Source organism: Macaca mulatta, chromosome 14 (genome assembly GCF_049350105.2).
Source record: "Macaca mulatta isolate MMU2019108-1 chromosome 14, T2T-MMU8v2.0, whole genome shotgun sequence".
NCBI classification, from domain to species: Eukaryota; Metazoa; Chordata; class Mammalia; order Primates; family Cercopithecidae; genus Macaca; species Macaca mulatta.
Genome location: NC_133419.1, coordinates 93,893,299 through 93,901,483, shown reverse-complemented (window position 1 = coordinate 93,901,483; position 8,185 = coordinate 93,893,299). Strand labels below are relative to the sequence as shown.

The 8,185-nt window shown below is 39.0% G+C and overlaps 1 pseudogene across 1 annotated transcript; it reads left to right on the top strand.

Annotated features, from left to right (window-relative positions):
• Positions 1-1,849: 1,849 nt before the first annotated feature.
• Positions 1,850-7,137, top strand: LOC100430402 (large ribosomal subunit protein uL24 pseudogene; annotated as a pseudogene). Its single transcript, XR_013404502.1, has one exon. The product of XR_013404502.1 is annotated as a large ribosomal subunit protein uL24 pseudogene (transcript).
• Positions 7,138-8,185: the final 1,048 nt, after the last annotated feature.

The window sequence follows — 8,185 nt, the reverse complement described above, 5'->3', positions numbered from 1 at the left end:
GTCAGCCCAGAAGCATCCTCATATTTGTCATCCTGTAATAATAATCAGAGTATGAAAGTACAAAAACCATTTGGGGGCGTTGATGATCTCTCAGAAATAGAGCTTTCCCATCCACCATGGCCACATTAATAGAAACGTCTCTCCTCTGCATCTTTTTTTTTCTGAAAGACCCTGAGCCTTGCGAACTACCCCTATCTGCACCAGCAGTGTCCTACCTTCCCAACACTTTGTAAGAGTTCCGGCAGGACATGAGTGAGCCTCCAAGTGATGAGAATTCACCCGATGCTGATTACTATAATGAATTATCTGAGTAGGAAGAACAGATTTTACCTTTGCACGTGCCCTCCCCATTTTATCCTTTACCACCATTAACCTATGATCAGTACACTTTGCGACACTCTGCAACCAGGGATTCCACAGCACGGAAGTGGGTGAGGACGATGGGCTGTTTACACCTTCTCTTGACCATGGGAGCTGGATGAAAACCTCTGGGCCTTGCACTGACCATAAGTCTCTGCAAACTCCTGGTGACCACCTCACATGCCAGGGGTCTGTATAAGATAGTGTCTGGTTTGGATTTCCAAAAGAAAAGGTAGGGTCATATTCAGCACAATAACAATTTCACACAGGAATTCTTGGTTTCTTAAAATAAATAAATAAAACCTCTCCGTCATTACTCTTGGGTACTTCAGCCTCCTTCCCCACAGCTCCTGCATGGTCCCCAGAGCCCATGTTTCCGATGCCTTGTCTGGGGGAACTGTACGAAGCATCTCCCTGCTGTATCTCAAGAGAGCTGGGGGCAGCCCCGTGGCAGTTTGGTGCCGCTAAAAGTTGTATCACAGGTTGGCAACAGAGATGCCCTCTCTGTCCTAGGGACTGAGGCTTCTATGGCAGCAAAACAACCACAAAAATGTAAAGAAATAGCCAGCAGCTCTGTCTCAACCAAATCCTTGGGGCTGTTGGATACATTCTCCCTAAACACCGTACCTTAACATCATCTGCTGTATTTTTAATAATCTGTGTTTCTAACTTCAGTTCTGTTATTGTGAGCATCTAAGCATTTCCTTCATGATGGATGATGGCCTTGCTGTGTTAACATCACAGTGACTTTTCTTTCCCTTTCAGCCAACTACAGCAGTATTATCATCTATCTGCATACTAATATTTAAACATACATATTTGTGATTTTAAAGTTTCCGACAACACATATTTGTAGCACAAGTTCCAGCTATTAGCAGACAAATCACTTGCACTTTTTTGCTGATCTAGAGGAGTGTCAGAGGTGGTGTTGGCATCTGATTACTCATTTTCATTGCAGCTTCTGTCACATTCATACAATGGACAGCCATCATTATATAAAAGACATATATTTCCCAGAAATATTTTTTTTGGGGGGGAAAGAGCTTAGAGTCCTCAACCAATTTTAAACATACTTCCCTACTGAACCTTGAAGATAAAACATCTTCATTCATCTTGTCCTGTATGGTATAATTGGACACATGGATTGAAGGGGTACAACAAAATTCCACCATGCATTATTGAAGCATATAAGAACTGCCTCATATTCACCCCCAAACTATTTGCTTCAGATTGCTGTAAGCAAATCTGAGGTTTGCAAAAGTGAGGCTCAGGGACCTATCGGAGTGAACTGATGGGGTTATCGGGTGGGCCATCCGTTCAGCCCCTAATGTAGAGAAGAAAGGAGTGGGCTAAGGTTATAGCCCTCCACCCATAGGCAAAAAATGAAACATGAATTGAGAGGCATCTCTCACCTTCGGATAACCAGATTAATTACTATAAAAATAGTCATCTCTTTTTTGTGGCCATTGCCGAAGTGGCAGTGACCAAAATGAAATTCAATCCATTTGTCACTTTGGACTGAATCAAGAACCATAAAGGACATTTCAATGAGCCTTCCCACATTCTCAGGAGGATTACGTTTCCCTTCTTTCCAAAGAGCTGAGACAGGAGTACGATGTTCAATCCATGCCCATCTGAAAGGATGATGAGGTTCAGTTGTGTGAGGACATTATAAAGGTCAGCAAATTGGCAAAGTAGTCCAGGTTTACAGGATGAAATATGTCATCTACATTGAACAGGTGCAGTGGAAAAAATCTAATTGCACAACCGCCCATGTGGGCATTCACCACAGCAGGGCGGTTATCACCAGGCTAAAGCTGGACAAAGATGCTAAAAGATCCTTGAACAGAAAGCCAATTCTTGCCAAGTAGGAATGGGAAAGGGCAAATATAAGGAAGAAACAATCAAGATGCAGGAATAAGCTAATCTTATTTACAAATAGTCTATATCTCCCTGAGTCTGTTCTAGATTATTAAGAAAAGGCTCCTCAATCATGGCCTGAGGAGTAAGGAAGTATCTGTGCCATTCAAGCCATCAAAACACACCTCATTCTAATATCTCAAAAAAAGATCATCACCCCCTTCCCTCAGGGGTCTGTTTTCTTTCTGGAGCCTTGAATCCTATTTTGGTTGTGCTGTAGGTCCAGAGACATCCCACCCCCAAAACCCTAAAAACTTCTTCCTTTCTCTCTTTCCTATTTTTTTTTTTTTTTTTTTTTTTTGAGGCAGGGTCTTTCTCTGTCACCCCGGCTGGAGTACAGTGGTGCCATCATAGCTCACTGTAAACTCAAACTCTAGGCTCAAGTGATCCTCATCCCTCAACCTCCTGCCTCAGCCTCCCGAGTATCTAGGTCTAAAGGCACATGTCACCACCACACCCTTCTAATTCTTTCTTTCTTTTTTCTTTTTTTGTAGAGACAGGGTTTCACTATGTTGCACAGGCTGGTCTCCAACTCTGGGCCTCAAGTGATCCTCCCACCTCAGCCTCCCAACATGCTGGGGTGACAGGCATGAGCTACCACACCTAGCCAGAAGCTTTTTTATTAAATACTGTAGGGGAGATTAACATTATACTATCTGACTGTTAGCACAACATATTTTCCTGATACTAAGTTTATTTCCTTATTAAGTGGTGAATAGGACATACTTTTGGAGCTATCCTGCCCATGGCTGTGCTGTGAAACCTTTATTTAATTAAAGGGTGCTATTCTCACATACTGACAAGGAACCCCTACGTATTGTTGACAAGACATGCTAGTACAAATTACTGTCCCCCTCCCCAAATTAGTGGATAAAAAATAGTGCTGTACTATAGCAGAAACGAGGCTCTGTGGAGTTTTCTAGCCCTTCCCACCAGTAGTCTCTGGGAGTTGAGGAACAAGTTGGTGGAATGCCTTGCCAGGATCTATAGTTTCGAGTCCTTTCCCTGGGAGATTGTGTGTAAAATGAATGACATGCATGCTTGTGAAGTGTTTTGTTTTAGGCATCATCTCTTAGGTATTATATCTTTTAGTGTATGGGACAGGGGAGGTGCATTTTTGTACTGCCAACAATGGTCAATATTATCCATTCTGGTGGAAACTTTGAGGATGACTCTGTGAGGATTTTGTACTTTTAAAAATAAAGTATTTGGAATTTTCCGTTTGGTAATTTATGTAAAAATACTTTCGTATAAATAGTATGGTATAAATTCATGTGCAGGGTAAACTTGATCTACACATTAAGAGAGGTTAGTTGGCATTTGGAGAAAACTAATCAGGAATTCACACAGCAGATATAAACAGTGGACACTTCAAATATTGTTATGTAAATTTACACCAGAAGCAAGGCATGCTAGAAATAAGTTTTTATTAATGAATGAGTAGTACTGTAGATATGTGGTTGAGAAAGATTTCACATAAGGGAGATACAAGAATTCAGTAAGCCTTGCAGTCCAATACCTTCAGAGGGATGCCTGAAATCTAGAATTCTCTTTGGTCCTGTTTTTCCTGAATTAAGAGAGGACCATGTTTTCGCCATCTAACTAGAAGCCTTTAGGATATCATGGCACCAGTTTCAAATTGAAATTTCCAGGCAGATACTTGTTGAAATGCATAAGAACAGAGAGCAGGACTTTATCATGCTTACAGAAGCAAGCTATAAGACTGTTCTGTGCCAGCATGTGAATAAATATTGTACATATGGCAAAATTTGTAAGGGATTTGCTTTTATTGAAATTTAACACCTGAAAGCAATATTAGGGGTAAAGAATTCTATAGCCTCTATATTCTCTAATTACCAGAGGCTACTCATATTTTCAAAGTATTTTAACAATCACTGAATACAAAATTGGGGTAGGTGCATTTGTAATACATGTATTTTGGGGTTCATTTATGTCACTGGACATAAAACTCTCTGTAGCAACCTCTACGGCAACTTAAACGGAGGGATGTAAAAGAATTTAAGATAGAGGAATATGCACAGCAGTAATTCCTAATACCACTCATCCTTCTTGCAAATTCACATGTCAAAACAAACAAAGAAAAAGCCCAAATTACATTAATCAGAAAATTTTGTTTAACTGACAGTGCCATTCATCCTAATGACAGAATTCCTCCAGGGAGAAGAACGTTTTCAGAAATTTGACCAAATCCTTAACCTAATTCCCTCTATCGGTCCTGCAGCATAGCTAGTTGCTTGCTGATTGCATCTTCTGTTGTTTGAAGGGCAGTTGTTCTCATTAGTATTCACTCACTAGGAAGCAGAGTCAGAGGCCACCCTTTCACCAGTTTGCTTCAGGGACTGGTAATGAAAGGAAGAAATCACTCCACGTTTCCAAAAGAGGTATGTGCCATCTCATACAGTTCATAGGGCAATAAAAAGCACTCTTCAGAATAGATAATTCTTTCACAATCACAGACCTAGGACACCAGAATGAGACTTTGACATTAGCTTTCTGCCTGGAGAGAAAAGAAATGTTTCACTGCTTTGTGAGCCATCCTATCTATAAATAGTTTTAATTACCTTTAGAATAATGGCAACTTCAGGTCTATTCTCTCCAACCAGGAACTCTCACCTGAGCCTAGGTAGGTCAATCCAGCTATCTAATAGACCCAGTATTTCATACATATTCATTATGCTTTCCCCAAAATCTGTCCTTGCTGCTGCTTCTCCTCTGTGTCTATCTCAGTGTATCTTTAGTTCATCTATCATCCATAACCCTATATGTATCCATATTGCTGAAATATGAATGATTAATAAAATTTTGTTTCTTATTCACGGCAGGGGAGTCTCTGTGTCCTTTTTGTCATTCAACGAACTGGGCTGCCATTTTTTGCGTGTGGGTTCCACGGTCATTGTGAGCGTGGCACACTGACCAGGCAGCTGACAAGGGCAGAGAGAGTAAATTTGGCCTGAAGCCTATAGTTTACCAGCCTCCGCTTTAGAATGTCAGGTCCAGGACATCAGGGGCCTTGCCTGTCTTCTTCATTCTATATCTCCTATGTGTTCAATAGTACTTGATCTTCGAGGAAAAGAAAGTAACGTCATAGTGTATTTAAACCTGAATCTGCAAGATGAGCTTTTTATTTCAAGCACACTGCAGAGAGAAAAATCTTCACTAGAATCTGGTGCTTTCTTGCTAATGAAAGAAAGCACTCAGTATGTATAAAGTAGAGAGTTAATTACTGTTAGGCTTGTGAGTAAAAGAGACTTGTGGATTAATTAACTCAAGACTTGGTGAATGCATTTAAGGCTTGAAAGCAAAATCAATTTCTTTAACAAATATATTTAACAGCCTAAGTGAACAAATAAAGTTTCCTAAAATAACTTTAAAAATCTTTGCTGTATAACAAATATATTTTGCAGTTTACAGTCCTATAAAAGTAAATGAAATTTTTCTAGTTGAATAGCTGAATATCTTGGAGAACCATCAACTTGCTTTTCAATACCTTAGGACTATTGGTGGGGAAGAGAGAGATATATACCCAAAATGTATTTGACCGAGACTCATTGTATATCAGTGGGCATTAAAAGGGAGGATATAATTATAGAAAAAGAATGATTTGAGCCAAATTTCCTTCTAAAAACAATCACAAATACAGCAAATATATTTTAAAAAATATATCCTTGAAAACATTGAAGAATTGACAAGTGTGTTAGTCATTAGGGATGTTTACCATCATTTCAAGTTCTCTGAGCACTCATGTGCTCAGCATTGTTCTCCCCCACCCTCTTGAAATTGGTGTGGCCATGTGACTTGCTTTGGACAGTAAAATATGAGCAGAGGTAACTGATTTGTGTTACTTCTTTGCAGTCCTTTAAGGTCAATGTATGATTCACCATTCCCTGTGCCATGGTAATCATGGCTCCCTGAGTGAGGAAAATGGGGAGCACACCATCTGCCAACTTGACATAGAGTTTTGTTATTAAGAATACATTTCTAGCCAGGTGCGTTGGTGTGTGCCTCTAGTTTCAGCTACTAGGGAGGTTGAGGCAGGAGGATGGCTTGAGCCCAGGAGTTTGAAGCCAGCCTGTGCAACATAGGGAGACTCTCTCTCTCTCCCTCTTTTGTTTAAAGGAATATATTTCTATTGTTTTAAGTCACTAGTCTTGGGCAGTTTTGTTACCTCAGCATACCTTAGTTTCTTCTGATATATATATTAAGATTGTAAGAAGTTATCAGACTAAATTGTAAAGGAGAGTGTGAATTCAGAGGGCTTAAGCAAGAATAGAGTAAATAGAATCTGCTTTTACCCTGAAGACAGTTGCTAATCTGGGAAAACTTGAACTTGGTTTTGATGGTCTTGTAGTGCTGGAGATAGACATCAAAGTCTGGTGATTACCAAATGAGACCCCTGACAAACTAAGCTGGATCCTAAAGAGGCTATACATCAGAATAAGGGTGAATTAAAAGGAAACTCATTCTCTGCCCAAAGGATTTCAAGGAAAGTTACTTTAACATTAAATAGAGCCAGGAAGGAATAAAAACAAGCAAGCAAACAAACAAACAAGAAATAAAAAACCTCATTCTTGTGAAACTGAAACAAAAAATCAGCCCTCTCATGGACTTATAGTTCAAATTCACATCACAACACCTGATGGTACTAGCCTGGAAATGCCTCTTAGATGTCTTACAGAAGAAAGCACAAATTTTTCATAGAGAAAAGATCTTTTATCCTAAAGAACAACACAAATGATGGTGATCAGCCTACATAACTTTTACTAAGTACACAAGGAAGCAAAGCACTTTAATTGAGAATCAGCCAAACAAAGCAACAACAACAAAAACAACAACAAACATTAGCAGACAGAGAGCCATGAGGACTTTGGATATTAGAATTCTCAGCTGTGTATTTTTTTTAAAGGCTTATTTTGTTTACATAAATGAATACAAATTTGAAAGTAACTGCAGGGAAGGAGGAAATTATTGAAAATGATCTAGGAGATTACACAAAGAATCAAGAATCAACTAGAGCCTCTAAACATGAAAAATGCAGTTTCCAAAATGTAAGACCTATCAGACAGATTTAAGAACCAATTATACATAGCTGAAGAGAGATTTATGGAAATGGAAGGTAGGCCAGAAAAAGTTAGATAGAATGCAGCATAGAGAGATAAAAATATAGAAAACATGAAAGTGAAGCTAAGAAGCATGAAGGACAGAATGAGAACTTCTAATGTATATTTAATATATATATAATATATATTTAATATACGTGTGTGTGTGTGTGTGTATATATATATATTTAGAGTGCTAGAAAGAAGAAGAGTAGATGGGGCAGAGGCAATACTGGGTTAGATAATGGTTAAGAATTTTCCAGGACTGAGGAAAAACAGCAATTCATAGATTTAGAACTGTGATTCCCAAGTAGGATAAACACAAACAAATCCCACCAAATTATATACAGTTTTGGCATACAAATAAATCTGAAAAGCAGCTACAGTAAAAAAGCTTACTTTCAAAAGAGCAATAGTTACACTGACAACTGACTGCTCAAGAACATCAGTGCTGGCCAGTTGCAGTGGTGCACACCCGCTGAGGCTGGAGGATCTCTTGAGTGCAGGAATTTGAGGCTGCAGTGTTCAGTGATTGCACCTGCAAATAGCCATGGCACACCAACCTGGGCAACATAGCAATAACTCATCTATTAAAAAAATAAACAAAGAACATTAATGGAAGCCAGAAAACAGGAGAATGTTATCTGCAATGCAGTGCTAACCCATACTCCAAAACCTATAAAATATAATTTAAAAATAAGGATAAAATTAATACTTTTTTTTTCAGGCAAACCAACATGAAAAGAGCTTACCAAAATGAGTGTTGATTAGAAAGAAATTCTAAAGGA